Source organism: Culex pipiens, chromosome 3 (genome assembly GCF_016801865.2).
Source record: "Culex pipiens pallens isolate TS chromosome 3, TS_CPP_V2, whole genome shotgun sequence".
NCBI lineage: Eukaryota > Metazoa > Arthropoda > Insecta > Diptera > Culicidae > Culex > Culex pipiens.
In genome coordinates, this window is record NC_068939.1 from 153,263,833 (window position 1) to 153,282,492 (window position 18,660).

Below are 18,660 nucleotides of genomic sequence, written 5' to 3' on the forward strand. Positions count from 1 at the left end.
ACTTTTTTTATATGTTTTAGAGGACATAAAATGCCAACTTTTCAGAAATTTCCAGGTTGTGCAAAAAATCTTTGAGCGAGTTATGAATTTTTGAATCAATACTATTTTTTTCAAAAAATCGAAAAATTGGTCGCAAAAATTTTTTAACTTCATTTTTCGATGTAAAATCAAATTTGCAATCAAAAAGTACTTTAGTGAAATTTTGATAAAGTGCACCGTTTTCAAGTTAAATCCATTTTTAGGTGACTTTTTTGAAAATAGTCGCAGTTTTTCATTTTTTTTAAATTAGTGCACATGTTTGCCCACTTTTGAAAAAAATATTTTTGAAAAGCTGAGAAAATTCTCTATATTTTGCTTTTTTGGACTTGGTTGATACGACCCACAGTGGGCAAAAACGGGTGAAAAAACGGATCTTTTGATGCCGTCAGTTTCTGCCTATCGAAAGTATCATTTTTAATGTAAAAATTACGAGAAATCGATTGGTGGTACTCTCGTTAGCGGCAAATGACGGGAAGTGGTCCATTTTACCCCATTTTGCCTTTTTTAGGGTGTTTTTCTCGAATATCTTCAACTGCCGTAGTTTGCCGCACTTCTAAAGTATCTTATTTTATGTAAAATATCACGAGAAATCGATTGGTGACACTCTCAATGGCGGCAAGTGACGGCAAGGGCCCATTTTGCCCCATTTACCCCTTTTGTATGTGTTTTTTTTAATATCTTGAATTTCTGTAGTTTCCTACAGTTTTAAAGTATGTTATTTTACGTAGAAAATCGCGAGGAATCGATTTGTGACATTTTCATTGGCGGCAAATGACAGCAAGGGCCCATTTTGCCCCAGTTACCCCATTTTATGTGTTTTTTGTCAATATCTTTAATTGCCGTTGTTTTTTCACTTTGAAAGTATACTATTTTATGTAAAAAATCACGAGAAATCGATTGGTGACACTCTCATTGATGGCAAATGACGGCAAGGGCCCATTTTGCCCCATTTAACCCTTATTTATGTGTTTTTCATCAATATCTTGAAATGACATAATTTCCTACAGTTTAAACGTTTATTATTTTATGTAGAAAATCACGAGAAATCGATTGGTGGTGTTCTCATAAACGGCAAACGACGGCAAAGGCCCGTTTTGCCCCATCTACCCCATTTTATGTATTTTCTTTAATATCTTGAATTGCCGCGATTTCCCAAAGTTAAAAAAAAAGTTATTTTATACAGATAATCACGTAAAATCTATTGGTGGCGTTCTGATAAACGGCAAACGACGGGAAGGGCATATTTCACCCCATTAACCCCTTATTTATGCGTTTTCTTTAGTATATTGAATTGCCTTGTTTTCTTAAACTTTAAATAAATTTTATTTGATGCAGAAAATCACGAGGAATCGATTGAGAACACTCTAATTTGCGGCAAATGGCGACAAGGTCCCATTTTGCCCCATTTATGTTTTTTCGTGAATATCTTGAACGTACTGTGCATTGTACAGTAACATTCTTGTAAACTTTATAGGAAAACACGTCACGTTTAATATATTGACTAAAAATACATGAAATGGGGCAAAAAAGGCCCTTGTCGCCATTTGCGTTAGTTAGTTAGAGTTGTTCCCAATTCCCAATCGATCTCACGCGATTTTTTGTATAAAATAACTTTTTTATAACTTTGGGAAACCACGGCAATTCAAGATATTAAATAAAACACATAAAATGGGGTAGATGGGGCAAAACGGGCCTTTGCCATCGTTTCCCGTTTATGAGAACACCACCAATCGTTTCCTCATGATTTCCTTCATAAAATAATATACGTTTAAACTGTAAGCAATAATGTAATTTCAAGATATTGATGAAAAACACATAAATAAGGGTTAAATGGGGCAAAATGGGCCCTTGCCGTCATTTGCCATCAATGAGAGTGTCACCAATCGATTTCTCGTGATTTTTTACATAAAATAGTATACTTTCAAAGTGAAAAAACAACGGCAATTAAAGATATTGACAAAAAAACACATAAAATGGGGTAACTGGGGCAAAATGGGCCCTTGCTGTCATTTGCCGCCAATGAAAATGTCACAAATCGATTCCTCGCGATTTTCTACGTAAAATAACATACTTTAAAACTGTAGGAAACTACAGAAATTCAAGATATTAAAAAAAACGCATACAAAAGGGGTAAATGGGGCAAAATGGGCCCTTGCCGTCACTTGCCGCCATTGAGAGTGTCACCAATCGATTTCTCGTGATATTTTACATAAAATAAGATACTTTAGAAGTGCGGCAAACTACGGCAGTTGAAGATATTCGAGAAAAACACCCTAAAAAAGGCAAAATGGGGTAAAATGGACCACTTCCCGTCATTTGCCGCTAACGAGAGTACCACCAATCGATTCCTCGTAATTTTTTACATTAAAAATGATACTTTCGATAGGCAGAAACTGACGGCATCAAAAGATCCGTTTTTTCACCCGTTTTTGCCCACTGTGCGACCCTTAGTTGCTGAGATATTGCCAAGCAAAGGTTTAAAAACAGGAAAATTGATGTTTTCTAAGTCTCCCCCAAATAACACACCATTTTCTAATGTCGATATCTCAGCAACTAATTGTCCGATTTTCAATGTTAAAATATGAAACATTCGTGAAATATTTTCAAAATTTATAAACCAAGACTAACATTTCAAAAGGGCCAAACATTCAATATTACGCCCTTTTAAAATGTTAGTCCTGGTTTAAAAATTTTGAAAATATTTTTTTTGAAAAGATCGGAAAATTTCACGAATGTTTCATATTTTAACATTGTAAATCGGACCTATAGTTGCTGAGATATCGACATTAGAAAATGGTGTGTTGTTTGTGTGAGACTTAGAAAACATCAATTTTCCTGTTTTTAAACCTTTGCATTGCAATATCTCAGCAACTAAAGGTCGTATCAACAAAGCAAAATATAGAGAATTTTCTCAGCTTTTCAAAAATATTTTTTTTAAAAGTGGGCAAACATGTGCACTAATTTAAAAAAATGAAAAACTGCGACTATTTTCAAAAAAGTCACCTAAAAATGGATTTAACTTGAAAACGGTGCACTTTATCGAAATTTCACTAAAGTAGGTTTTGATTGCAAATCTAATTTTACATCAAAAAATGAAGTTGAAAAATTTTTGCGACCAATTTTTCGATTTTTTTGAAAAAATCAGTATTGATTCAAAAATTCATAACTCACTCAAAGATTTTTTGCACAACCTGGAAATTTCTGAAAAGTTGGCATTTTATGTCCCCTAAATCATATAAAAAAAAAAAAATAGTGTTTTTTTGGAAATCAAGTTTTAGTGACAAAAAGTTAAATAAAAAATCACCAAAAATTTTTTTACCGTGTATCTATTTTTTTCAGTGTAGTCCGTATCCATACCTACAACTTTGCCGAAGACACCAAATCGATCAAAAAATTCCTTCAAAAGATACAGATTTTTGAATTTTCATATATCATTTTTGTATGGACAGCTGCCAAAATTGTATGGAAAATTATATGGACAAACTAATGATGCAAAATGGCTTCTTTGGGCATACCGAAGGCACCAAAAAAGTTTCAGTCGGATTAAAAAATACAAAAAAAATCGAAAGACCGAAATCTGGGAGAACTGCTCATTAGCAAATTCTGTTTAGTAAATTTTGTTTGGCTGATCCCAACTCTTCCCTACATTTGACGTTCCAGGCCCATCATTATAACCATCCTCGTCAACTCTAGACCCCGTTGACGACGGAACCGAGAAACCCAGAACGCCAACAGTAAACGGGGACACGGAGAATTAATTTGCCACTTGGCCCGTACCGACAATATCCGCGTAACGATGAGACAGTGAAGCCTTTTGAACTTCCGGCGCCCCCCCGCCAGATCCCACGACATCCGACAAGATGCCATGCCGGCCTGGAAAATCATGTAATATTCAAATCATCCAGATATACGCGCGAGCAACCAAAGTGGCGGTGGTGGTGGTCCACACAAGTGAAGTGCTGCTGTATTTGCTCTGCAAATTTGTGCCTGCGCTGCCGAAGCGTTGACGCAAAATGGAAGCGGCTCTGGGGGGAAAAAGGATGCTCGAGGGCACCGGAACCACTATCTGCCACTGCTGGGTGTGCCGATGGATGGCACGAAGGCCTTGGAATACACACTCCGTGTCACGCAAAGCGGTTCGGGGAGTTGTCTTCTGGTGATTTGAAGCTGTCAGGGTGGTTACAAACCTATACTTTAAAAAAAATGCAATTGGCGAGTTGGTATTTGTACATGAGCTATCTATCAAGCGGTGGAGAAAGGATTTGAAATTTCCAAAAAGAGCAATTCCAGCTCAAATCAGGAATTTTTCTGGTACTTTTGTTCCCGACCCTCTCCGATTTCAATGAAACTTTGTAGACATGTTATCCTAGGCCTATATGAGCCACTTTTGTGTGTATGGAGCCAATAGTACTCGAAAATAACATTTGAGGAGGGCGTAAGGTATTTAAATATTTTTGTATTTTGTAATTTAAAAATTACTGTATCTCGAAGCCGTTGCGTCGTATCAAAAAGTGGTCAAAGACAAACTTGTAGGAAATTGGACGGGCTTTCTGAAAAAAATACACTGAAACAAAAATACACGCCACATCTAGGAGATTTTGTGGTTTTTAAGTCTAAAACTTAAATTTAAAGGTGATGTCACGATTTTTTTCGTTCAAAATTTTTGAGGAAATAGCCTGAAATGTTACCAAAAGACTGACGAAAAATGCAGGATGGTATGTCTCTCCTAAAAAAATACAAAAATCATTTACTAAAACTGTTTTTTTTTGAAAAGTGGTCTAAACGTCAAAATTTTTAAAAACCAGTGGTGAGAATCGATTCTCCAGACAATTTTACATAAAAGTCTCCATATTGACCATTGTCCTATGTCCAATCCGTGGGAAGATACAGCGGTTTTAAAAATAAAAATGTTGAAATAACGGGTTTTTTGGTGGTTTTTGGCAATTTATATATGACAGACTTGGTTTTTCAGTCTCGTTAATATTTTTACCGGAAAGCTCGTCCAATTTCCCATAAGTTTGTCTTTGACAGCTTTTTGATTTATATCGTTTTTATATTTACGTAAGCAAATTTACTATCCTAGTTTCTACCACACTGAAAAAAATATTCTATTTTCAGTTATTAGCAATGCAATTAAGCTTATATCTGTAAGCCCTTACATCCAATTGAAATGCTGTCAAAGGCAAACTTATGGGAAATTGGACGAGCTTTCCGGTAAAAATATTTACGAGACTGAAAAACCAAGTCTGTCATATAGAAATTGCCAAAAACCACCAAAAAACCCGTTTTTTCAACATTTTTATTTTTAAAACCGCTGTATCTTCCCACGGATTGGACATAGGACAATGGTCAATATGGAGACTTTTATGTAAAATTGTCTGGAGAATCGATTCCCACTACTGGTTTTTAAAAATTTTGACGTTTAGACCACTTTTCAAAAAAACAGTTTTAGTAAATGATTTTTGTATTTTTTTAGGAGAGATATACCATCCTGCATTTTTCGTCAGTCTTTTAGTAACATTTTAGGCTATTTCCTCAAAAATTTTGAACGAAAAAAAATCGTGACATCACCTTTAAATTTAAGTTTTAGACTTAAAAACCAAAAAATCTCCTAGATGTGGCGTGTATTTTTGTTTCAGTGTATTTTTTTCAGAAAGCCCGTCCAATTTCCTACAAGTTTGTCTTTGACCACTTTTTGATACGACGCAACGGCTTCGAGATACAGTTATTTTTAAATTACAAAATACAAAAATATTTAAATACCTTTCGCCCTCCTCAAATGTTATTTTCGAGTACTATTGGCTCCATATACACAAAAGTGGCTTATATAGGCCTAGGATAACATGTCTACAAAGTTTCATTGAAATCGGAGTGGGTCGGGTACAAAAGTACCAGGAAAATTCCTGATTTGAGCTGGAATTGCTCAAAAGTTAACAAGTAGTTTGTGGATGGACCCCAATTACCATTTTTTATGCAGCGTGATTCCTAATCGAAACTAGGTGTCCGAAGGCTTGATTGTTGAGGCAATTGCAAACCTCTTTTTACACCTGAGCTTCCATCCACCCCGGGATTCGAACTGACGACCTTTGGATTGTGAATCCCGAGCAGGGGTAAATAACACGGGAATACAAAATTTTGGTAGGTATTACTTGGGCGAATAACAGGGACCAAAATGTGCCCTTGGTTGCCCAGTAAAAACCAAGAAATCATACCAAAGTCTTGTATGTGGAAGGGCACAACAATACCAAACCATGTTATTCCAAGGGTAAAATAATACCTCAAAATAAAACCATTTCAATACCAAGTTTAGGTTTTCTGGATTTTTTAACATTGCTTGAATACCAAAACTTGGTATTGCCATGGTTTTATTTTTAGGTATTCTCGTGCCCTTGGAAAATCAGATTTTGGTATTCCTGTTGTCTTCCACATACATGATTTTGGTATGATTTCATGGTTTGGTCGCTGTTATTTGCCCAAGTAATACCAAATTTTGGTTTTTTCATGCCATTTTTTAGTGCAGTTAGTGAAAAAACGGAAATGATCCATATGCAACAGCCAAATCTACTCACCTGATGATTCCATGTTGTTCTTAGTGATATTCTTCACCACATCGAATACATTTGTCATTAATGAACGGCTTGTGCTTGAAGTTCTTGAAGCTTCTGAAAAATAACAAGATTGAAAAATAAGTGTTATTAAAATGAAACTGGATTGAAATTCACCAAAATTCAATAATCTGTCGATCGACTCGTTTTTGGTTATCCCGACTTAGAGAAATTTTAACGATTTAAAAAAAAATCTTACTGGATATAGACAAAAATTCAAAATCAGCTTTAACATTTTTGGGTTTCAAGTCATTTTAGCGCAAAATTAATTATCTCGTCAAAATTTATAAAAAAATTCCCATAGTTTCAGAGGAATTTGATGAAACACTTCAATACCAAAATAATACCAAAATGTGGCATCCTGACTTAGAAAATTTTCCACAATTTCAAGTCTTTTCTTTAGGGGGTATATCAAAAATGTTTAAAATCAATTTTGAAATTTCCGGTTTTAATGAATGCATTCGCTTTGGAATATTATTTTAGCGCAAAATTAATTATTTTGTCAAAATTGGTCAAAAATTTTCCATAGTTTCAGAGGAATTTGATAAAATTCAGTAATACCAAAATAATACCAAAATGTGGTGTTCGACCATTGACAAATTCTGCAATTTTGCAATATCAAAACAATACCTTAAATTGGTATGATAGCACATTTTACTCTTGCGTAATCCTTAAGACAAATTTGGAAGGGTCCAGGAATACCAAAATTTGGTATTGATACCAGAGAAAGGTATTATTACGCATTTCCCTTGTTATTTACCCATGCTCGGGTAAAACAATTTCTATATTCTATAATTTTCAAACATTTGAATTGAATACAAGAAGGTTTTTAAAAAAATTATTGGATTCTCGTTTTTTTTAACATGAAGAGTTTACTTAATTTTTTAATGAAGATTTTTGCATATTTAAGCATTGGTATTTCCTTGAAAAACGAGCAGTCTAGAAAACATACATGAATTGTTTTTTGGGCTCGTTATTCAGCATTCTTAAAAAAGCAGATTCAACACTTTTCAAGATTAATTGTGAGTAGTTCCTTGTAATCAAGGGTAAAAAGTTTAAAAAAATATTCTACGGGTATTTGATTTTTTTTTTTGAATACAGGCAGTTTCTAAACAAAAGATCCACATTTCATTGCACAATAATTGGGATTTCCAAAATCTGCAGAGTTTTTACATTGTTTCGTTAGAGATCAGTTAGTTAAATTATTTTCATTAAAAAAAATACTTTTTTGAAAACATTTTTTAACTGGTGTTCTAAATTCCAATTTGAGCAAAACATTTTTTTCAAAAAAAAGTTTCTATGAGTTTTTGCATTATTTTAAAGATAAATTGATCAAACATTTTACAAAAAAAAAATAAACAAATCAAGGTAAAATAAGTATTTTTTACGATGAATAAAAATACAGCTTCTTCCAAAAGTTCAAAAGCAAAAAAACTAACCGTCATTCGGTGAAACGTCCCATTCGTCGTGTTTATCCAACGCGGCATAGCCTCGGGGGGTAAATATACGACTCGTGCTGAAAAAATCTACTTTTTGCACCTTATTGCATAAACTACTATTAAAGTTTTCATATCACTTTTCAAAAACTAAATTAAAAATCAATTGGCAGAAATAATTTAATCTGCAACGAAATCTTCAAAAAAAATTCAAAATCAAAACAGAAAACAAAAAAAAAATAAAAAGTATTTTGTTTTACTTCCTCGGGAACCATCCACCCAAATAATCAAATATCGTGAAAATTAAACAGAACTCAGACAAAAAATCTGAAATGTTCTTAAAAGGCAACTTTAAAGATAAAAAAATATTTATTTAATCTTGAATACACCAAGCTCGACTCTTATGATTTCTTCAAACATTATACGTTACAATTAAATAATAGTCAAATTATTATAAAAGCGAATGAAAATGTTACTAAATTTAGTTAGTTTCCTAAAAAAACTGATAAACTTTTATTGATACTTTAAATAGCAATCTATTTTTTAGATATTTTTCTCTTCTCTGATGGAATTCGATTTTTCAATCTATATTGTTATTGTTTGCTCCTCCGGTCAATGATATTTTTTTCTTTTTCTTTCTACTGAGTTTTGCTTCTACATGAATGTTTGCTTTTAATTGATTTTTTAAAAATAGATTAATTCAATTTAAAAAATCTGTGCAATCTTAAAAAATAACAAAAATTCAATTGAAAAAGATAAAATTTATTTTAAAAAAAATTGTATGAGAATAACTGCAATCAAATGATTGATGATATCATCCTTGTGATAACTTGATGATTCCGATTTTTTTTTATTTGGTTGAATTTTGTTAACATCATTTATGTATTCGCAGCATTCACTTCTCAGTAAATGTTGTACAGATTTAATGTTAGTATATGTTTTGCTACCAATTCTTCAAATGGTTAATATCACTAATAAAATTTACTTTAAACGTCTTTATGGATCAAATTTATTATATGGTGTTATTTGAAAATAAATGATTCGAAAAAATTGATAAATTTCACGCAATATCACGGAAGTCTTAATATTTCACGAATTGAAAAAAAATCTTGTTTTTAGTGATATCTTAAATTATATTTTACAGATATTATTAACATTTTATTGGATTATGTTATTATTTTGGCTCTTAAAAGTCCACCAAATATTCAATTTGTATTGTCTGTCATTCAAAAATCAATCCGAAAATGAAATAGCCTATGTCGAAACTTAAACACCGTCTTTTCAGACTGAATTTACTAACTAAACGGGACAAACACAGGACATCCAGAGGAGATGTGAGGGAATCGAGTCCCGAGTCCCTTAGCACACATGAGGGCTTCCTTTGTTTCATTATATCAATTTCATATAATTTCAAAGTTGTATAAACTTTACACTGAGTTGCTGGTAAACTTTATATTCAAACCAAATTCTTTTCCAAACATGTTTAGAATAACTATTTTGGGTATGGAAGCTCATGTTTGGATTATTTTTCAATAAAAAAGCTCATTTTTTATTACATTTCGAAAGGTCATAAATTTGCTTAGCACATTTTTAGTGCATTTTAGTTTTGTTTTTTTTTTTTGCACTTCTTTCCAGTCAACATTTATAAGAGTCCGGGAAGAAAAAATATTTAATACAATTTGTCATGACCTTGGCTGTTCAAAATTCTATCCCAAAAATTTAGCCATAATGTGAGAGAACCATTTCATTTGGATTTGTTTATTTATAAAAATGATTGATGCGATGTTTGCGTATCCCATGCAGGTCACAGTTTAATTGGATAAATATTGTTACAATCATCAGTCACTGATATTTTATTTATTCAAGTGTTTGATGGCAGTTACAACCGCACACTCATTCAAATAAACATAAACTATGCTTTAAAGCGATACTATTTGCATTATTGAGCTGAGTCCAACAATGATTCAGTTGAGTATTTTTGCTGTTGAAAATTTTAGTTTTCAATTAGCCGCAACTATCGTATTTTTTTTACATAAAATTGTATTGTTTTGTATGCCAAATGATTTTCTACAAAGTAAGACAGTATAGCATTTTTAACCACCCTAGTTCTTTCGGTTAACGGTTAGCGGTGGCAAATTGATATGTTGTCGTCGCATTCTCTGTAGACATTAGCAAACACACACTAAACGCAGCATCACGCCCCAAGGAGCTTTCACCCGTTTATGATTTGCTGAGTCCTGTGTGTAAGTTTTGCCAGGAAACAACGCGCTGCTTCAGCGTCAATTATAATTCATGTGTGGATAGTTGGGAAAATCCACGGCAAACAGTCTTACCTTACCCAGCGAACGAGGTCGCATTTGTCGAACCGTTTCCTTCGTTGAAAAACCGGATAGTTTCCTGGGGGTTTACCCACTTTTCGAAAAATACCTGACGAGGTGGAAAATATGCTTGCTCCCCCCTCCCTCGCACTCAAAGTAGTTTTCCATCTCTATTCAAATATTTTCTCAAAACGGAACCGAGGCTTAACCCAACGACGAAAAGCACTTCCGATTCGGGGCGCAAATTACGCACCTGGGGATCCCCAGTTTGACGTTCTCGGTGCCGCAACCCCAACCCCAAACAAACAGTGTTCATTAGTTTTTGCTCGAAAAAGTAAAATTTATGCGAACTCGTTGGTTTTTGTTCGGGAAAAAGCAGCGAGTGGAAATGTCAAAATGTTGAAGGCGTGAGGAAGACCTAGAAGGGTTTGCAAGATTTATCAAAATAACTACATAGAAAATTTAAAATGTTTAGAAATGCTTCAAACCTTGGAATGAATGATCCAGAAATTTGTGAGAAATACTTTTAAAATTCAATTTAAGAAAGGAAGCTTTGAAAAATAATGTTAGAGAACAATGAACAAGCGGGATTTATAATACACAGTTGTGGTTACAAAATTATGCTTTTTCAGCACAAGTCGTACATTTATTAAACGAGGCTCTGCCGAGTAAGAGGTATTTGTCCCTATTTTGGGTCTAGTACCTATTTTGGGTCTACCAAACTTAATTCAACGATATTGCGCATTTCACCAAATCTGGCAGGAATCTGCCACTTGAGAATGATACCTGCTGTCATTATCTTCATTTTGGTGGGCAAGAACAATAATTATTCACTCTTTCCTCTTAAATTAGATAAAAAGCAATAAACATCAGATCCAAAATTTTCACCACTTTTGCTTACCGCTTCTTGACACTCAGCGCTTTCATGGCTCAGCACACAAATGAGAACCGTCTCCCGAATCTCTAACTTTGATAGGTCGAAAATAGGCACATTGAAGGTCGGATCCTAGAAGCAATAGACCCAAGATAGGATAAAAAAATGTTTTAGTTTTCGGGCTTATACAGCGATATTAGGTATTTTTATCAAAAATGTGATTAAGTACTTTTTTATTTGACTCAAATTTTGTGTCATACAATTTTGGCAGCTGTTCGCAAAAAAAAGGTAAGAAAATATTCAGAAATCTGTAATTTTTGAAGGAATTTTCTAATCGATTTGGTGTCTTAGGCAAAGTTGTAAGTAAAGTGTTCAGGAAAAAATAGGCATGGAATTTTATTTTCGCCCATTTTATTTTTTTACAAAAAAAAAACAACTTCCCGTATTATTTTAAATTTTGATTTTTTTATATGTTTTAAGGGAACAGTAACTTTTGAGCCATAGAGAAGTATGGACAAAAAATTTCGCTGCCATGTTATGATTTTTTAAAGTTTTTTTCTTAATATAGAAATTTCAGCAAAAAAAATGTTTCAGTTTTTAATCTAAAACCAAATTTGCAATTGAAAAGTAATTTACAAAAAAAAAGTTTAATGCTAACTGATAAATTTCCGTTCTTTGTTTTTTTTAATGCCCATGATTTTCGATTCCCAAAAATATTTTTTTCGAAAAGTTCAGAAAATTTATGTATAAAATACCTCAGAGATATTGAAGTTTGGACCTCTGGCTGCTGAAATACAGCGAATAAAAGAAAAAGAAACAAAACAAAATTATGTTTTTTAATGATCATCCAACATTCCCATATTTTCTAATGCCAATATCTCAGCAACTTATCGTCCAATTTTCAGAGCTGAACAATGCAAAATTTGTAAAGCTTAATGATCTTTTCGAAAAAAAATTATTGAACATTTTCAAATCAAAAATGACATTTCTAATGGGCATAATGTTGACTGCTTGGCTCACAAAGAAATATTTTGAAAATTTCTAAATCAGGACTAACATTTCAAATGAGCCTAATATTGAAAAGTTAATTTTGATTCCAAAATTTTCAAAACATTTTTTTCTAAAAGATCATAAAATTTCACAAAGGTTTCACTTTTCAAAAATGGAAATTGGACCATTAGTTGCTGAGATATTGGCATTAGAAAATATGAGAATGTTTGGATGAAACTCATATAACATTAATTTTCCTGCTTTTTTTCTTTTTTTCGCTGCAGAAATTAAACGGACACCACCTTCAACATAGAGTAACACCATCTTCAAAATAATAAATTGCCGAAACCCGGGATTGAACCGGGGACATTTAGATCTTCAGTCTAACGCTCTCCCAACTGAGCTATTTCGGCTTGTTGAAGCGTGCTGGATATCTGGCGTACGGGCCAGTGCCAATGTGGCCAAGCCGGAACCCGCTCGTAAAACATATTCTGCACCCAAGTAGGTCGCTTATCACTTCCCGCAGCCGTTTCCGCCGATATAGGTTAATTGACTCCGGGAACACCACTGCACACTGGTGGGTGCACCATGACAACACCTTTAGTGCTCCGAAAATGGGATTCTTTCGAGGGGGTAACTTTAGAATAAATTTAATGTTTGATTGATATTTTAAAGAACTGTTTTGAAACTGTTCTAACTATCAGTTTTGTTATTGTAGATTTTCAAAAATAACTTTGAATCAAAGAAAAAGTCACTCCAGCTGACGGTATCGATTGTTGGCTGCGACAACAGCACACAATGATGGCGGCGATGATGGGTAATAATTTTCGCATTGTGACCCCCATCATATCGCGGTTGAATCCGATAATTTTGCCCCCACACCCGGGCAACCCGTAACAACCCCCGGAATGAGGATGAGATCCGTCGCTGTTCAAAAGTGGCCAAGTCAGAGTGGGACGGCAAAGCCCCCTTGGTAATGGGCAAAAGTGCATCAAATTGCCATTTTATCTACATTTTGCGGTTTTACTTTGAGCGAGGAGTGGCGGGACTACGCGGACATCCGTCCAAGTTGCTGTACCCGGGGGGCAGATGAGCTCGGATGGCAGCAGCAGAGGACCCCTTTGTTGACAGGACTTTTGCAGCTGCAGCCATTTGCTGCCGCGTCAAATTCTGGTTGAACACGAAACTATGAAGTACTTCCAAGCCGCAATAAATTTACAGACTAATGTCGCCAATTGGTGCACTAAGGAATATCCGGGATTTTTTTTGGTTAAAAAAAAGTATTCATAAATAGATAAAAATATGAATATTAGGAATGACATTTCTTTCATTTTAGTTTTTTGAATTTCTTCGAAAATATTGCCACGATTATTGTTCCAAATCAGTCCACTATTATTAAGCCAGATCGCCCGGCTGTTCCAGACCAGAGATACCGCGGAACCCAAAACCATCTCCCCACCCTAATTGAATCCCAAACCGTAGTCTACCGGAACCCGGTGTGACGATTCGACCACGGTGCCCACCGTAAATCCATCTAGTGACGGTGCGGAACATGGCGCCACAGTAACAACAGTCGGCTCTAACAACAGCAGCCAGCCACTGTGCAATCTTGTCGTGTTTGGTGGTGACGAGGAAACGCTAATGCTGCTCTAGTGCCGCATTCCGACAACTGTTTGTGGCAGTGCTTTCTTGTCGCACGCACCCTCTACACATCTATTAAAAAGTGTTTTTCGGAATTGCAACCAATGTTTTATGCAACTCATTACAAAACTCGATTTTGTCAGCACTCGTCGTATTTATCCAACTCGCCAGATCCTCGATGGACAAATGTATCAAATTACTATCAAGAGGCAATTGAGACAAGCCACCTCAACCTGAACCAGAGGCTGGCCGTGTCGAGCGCCGAGTAGTCGTAAACATTTATAAACATTTTCGCTGGCATTAAATATTATCTTTCGAGCACGAATAAATAGCACGGCTGCCGGTGTGTTTTCGAAGCGTCCACGGGGACAAAGAGGAAGCTTGTTCTGACATATCAGCATCACAGGCGCCGCCACACAATTGCCAACACAAACACCCGCTGCCACTTTGGTACATACTGCATTTGTTCGCGAGTTCAAAATAGCCGCAATCATCATGTTGACGGAATATTACGACCCTGTTGACAGAAACCGCTGCGCCAATTTGCTGCCGTCCCTCTTATGCGGGGAAACGGGTATCACGAATTATGTTTGATTTGCCGAAAATTGCACGTTGCTAATTTGTGGTTGATACACAGCAGCGTATTAAATTCTGATTTGATTGCACACACGAAACCACAAAAGTGTGTGCGGAAACACTTGTATGAAACTGAGCAATTGAAAAATAAACCGAAGCTTGCCAACCGTGGCGCCGTGGCTTAGTTGGTTAAAGCGCCTGTCTAGTAAACAGGAGATCGTGAGTTCGAATCTCGCCGGAGCCTACCTCGTACGAAAGGGGAGAAACTTTTTAATGACAAATCACATTGTGAAGAGTGAAATTATTAAAAATCTGGGAACCCTTTCATACGTTTTCCAATCTTACCAACCGATTGCAAATAATAGATTTAAAAAAATGCTTGAAATATAACAATCTTATATTTTCTTTGGTCTTCGACTACAGCTTTCAAATATCGATTTAAAAAACTAGCTTATTAGGAGGTTAGATAAAAAAGGAGGTTAGATACCTAGTTTGTATCAACACATTTTCAAATCAATTTGTTTGTATGGTGAGGCAAATATATCTCTTAATAATCTCTTAATGATATGTCCCTTGACTCTGACCAAAGTATAAAAATTGAAATTACGAGCCATGGTTTCAACATTTCAATGAAAATTGTGTTTTATATTCATCATACTCCTGTCCTGTCCAGTAGTTTTGCAATCATTTCTTTGTAAAATATTTAAGAATTAACGAAAATTTGTTTATGCTTAAAAATTAGGAGCTGTACATCAAAATTTCAATAAAAAAAATATATTTTTAAGCGATCCCAAAAATGTTGAAAATATTTACCAATTCAGAAAAATGCATTTTAAATTGTTTTCTGTTGATTAGACTTCAAATTTAATTAAAAAAATTAACGAACCAATTTTGAAGGGGGACGACATAAACTTTGAAAAATATGACGCAAGGTAAAAACAAAAATTGGTGATTCATAACTTCACTTTTTGTCACTAAAACTTGATTTCCAAAAAAACTCTATTTTTATTTTTTTTATTTTCTGATATGTTTTAGAGGACATCAAATGCCAACTTTTCAGAAATTTCCAGAATGGGCAAAAAAATCTTTGACCGAGTTATGATTTTTTGAATAAAAACAATTTTTTTTCAAAGAATTTCAATATTGCTCGCAAAAATTTCAAAAGGGCGTAATTTTTAATGTTTGGTTCTTTTGAAATGTTAGTCTTGATATATAAAATATTGTTTTCGGAAAGATCGGAAAATTTCACGAATTTTTCATATATTAACATTGTAAATCGGACCATAAGTTGCTGAGGTATCGACATTAGAAAATGGTTGGTTGTTTGGGTGAGACTTAGAAAACATCAATTTTCCTGTTTTTAAACCTTTGCATGGCAATATCTCAGCAACTAAGGGTCGTATCAACAAAGTTCAGAAAAGCAAAATATAGAGAAAAATTTCTCAGCTTTTCAAAAAAAAAATCTAAGGTGAGCAAACATGGGCACTTAATTAAAAAAAATGAAAAACTGCGACTATTTTCAAAAAAGTTACCAAAAAATTGTTATAACTTGAAAACGGTGCACTTTATCAAAATTTCACTAAAGTTTTTTTTGATTGCGAATTCCATTTTACATCGAAAAATGAAATTAAAAAAAATTTGCGACCTACATTTCGTCAAAGATTTTTTGCCCATTCTGGAAATTTCTGAAGAGTTGGCATTTGATGTCGTCTAAAACATATCAGAAAATAAAAAAAAATAAAAATAGTGTTTTTTTTTTGCAAATCAAGTTTGAGTGACAAAATGTGAAATTTTTAATAACCGAAAAAAAAATTTACCGTGTATCTATTTTTTTTCAGTGAAGTCAATATCCATACCTACATTTTTGCCAAAGACACCAAATCGATAAACAAATTCTTTCAAAAGATACAGATTTTTGAATTTGCTCGCATCATTTTTTTTGTAAAATACTCAAATTTTCACAAAATACCTTATTTTTCGAAAGTACTCCAAATTTCATAATTAACGCTTTTTTATATAATTTTCATTAAATACCGTTTGGAAAGATACCGTTTCGAATGTACTCAAATTTTCATAGTTCGCCATCCCATATCAAACGAAGCGGGTTTATATGGAAAAGTACTGAAATTCTCACAAAACACCGTATTTTTCGAAAACACTCAAATTTTCATAAATTTCAATATTGGTATCAAACGAAGCGAAATTAAAAAAAATTGGAGTAACTTCTGAAAAATTTGGTATTTTGTAAATTTCATAAAATACCGAATATTTCAGAAGGTACTCCAATTTTTTTTTAAGTTGCAATATTGTTATGAAACGAAGCGAATTTGTGTATGTACTTTCATTTTAACACAGTGTTTTTTTTATAAAATACTCATATTTTCAGATTTTTTGCGATAGGCACAACACAATCCCACCATCATGGAACTTTACTAAGTGAAATTGTTGAAGATCTCCTATATTGCCCATGTTCGCATAAATGTCCCATATGCAAAAACAGCAACCTGAGAAAAACGCATTTGAAGTTTGTCCCACACATAAGGCTACGTGTTAATTTTTTGCGAAAAAACTGAATTTCCTCCTGATTTCTAGAACAAAGTACTGGATGTTATAGGCTTTTTGGAAAGAGCACACGATTTTGAACCAAACTGCGTCAATAACTCAAAATCGATGAAAATGCATATGGGACATTTATGCGATCAGGGGCAGTATATGACCTATAAATGTTTGGGTACCGAAAGTTGCGTCCTTCATTTACGAAAGTTATTCTGTCCTATACATTCAAATCTAAAATAAGTTTCTCACATATAAAAACCGAACTTTGCGGGATTCCACCCTTTTTGTTTGAAAAGTACACCATGAACTTCTGAGTGCTGCGCAAAATCAGACTTTTTTCAGTAAAATCGCTGTTTCTCGCCAATAGTTTATTTTAGTTTGAGGTTTACATTGATTAGTATGTAAAATTGTCCGGGGAACACGATGGTGATAAAAAAAAATTAAAATATAAGGAATTGGTCAAAAATAAATTTTAAAACTTTGAAATATAATATTAGGGGGCATTTAAGGGTTAAAATTTAATTTTTATCGAATTCCTTGGTCAATTTTCTTTAAAATGCAACCTGTAGAAATTTGTTTTTTTTTGCTCAAATAGTTGCAAAGTTATTACCATCATCAGGGGTGACATTGGGTCTGGGGGGTGAAATTGGGTCATACAAAAATGCTGAAATTTGTATGACCCAATCTCACCCCCCAGACCCAATGTCACCCCTGATGACGGTACTTAAAGAAAACAAAGTTTTTTTGAAAATTGTCTTAAAAGAGGGCGGTGTCAAAAATTGAGGGATGGTCCTTTCAGCTCCAAACTTGGGATTTCTGATAACTATCGATAGATGAACGTTCCCTCCAAGTTTGGTCCAAATCGGTGAAGGTCGAGTCCAAAAGTGTACCCAGTTGACCTGGAATGACCCATACATATTTTTTTTCAACTTGAGAGCATAAATGTTAAATACCCATTGATGAAAAAATAATTGTCAACACCAAAATGGAGTTCAAACCCGACTCATTTCATAATTCCAACTTTTCCAAAAAAAAAACCATAAAGTCTTGATACCTTGGAAATGCTTTGAAACGAAACAAAAAAAAATCATCAAGCACTGATTCCGCCAATTTAAATATTTACCGTCTAAACATTCTCCGACATTCTTAATCGCAACGGCCTTCGGCTGTCAGGAAAGTTCCCATTAATATTGGAGCCAGCCAAATATTTCTCCTCCTCTCGAAGATGGTGAACGGCGGAGGTGAACCATCAATTATGCAGAGCCCACGCAACACAACCATAAGTTTGGATGAATGGCATAAATAAGCAAGGCTCGGGGCAGATCCATTAGCAATTAGACGACTGATGGTTAAGGTGTGATTATTATGACAATAAGGTTAAGGTTATAAAGCCAACTAATGACAGTTGAAAAAAATGCATTATTTTACTATTTGAACTAATAGAATTTATTATCGTGTAATTTTATAAATAGGTTTTTGAACAAAATTGTCATAACTTACCCTAAAAAGCCACTCGCTTACCAGGCAAAACAAAATCGTTGATATCGTTAGGCGTAGAGTCGCATAATTTTCTAGCTCGAAATATCTTTGCCCCGAAACATGATTTGCACATCGAAATGACTCCC

The 18,660-nt window shown here is 34.2% G+C and overlaps 2 non-coding genes across 2 annotated transcripts; one reads left to right on the forward strand and one right to left on the reverse strand.

Moving 5' to 3' along the window:
* Positions 1 to 12,602: 12,602 nt before the first annotated feature.
* Trnaf-gaa (transfer RNA phenylalanine (anticodon GAA)) lies at positions 12,603 to 12,675 on the reverse strand. Its single transcript has one exon. It is a non-coding gene; the product is annotated as a tRNA-Phe (tRNA).
* Positions 12,676 to 14,649: 1,974 nt separating this feature from the next.
* Trnat-agu (transfer RNA threonine (anticodon AGU)) lies at positions 14,650 to 14,723 on the forward strand. Its single transcript has one exon. It is a non-coding gene; the product is annotated as a tRNA-Thr (tRNA).
* The last annotated feature ends 3,937 nt before the right edge of the window (positions 14,724 to 18,660 follow it).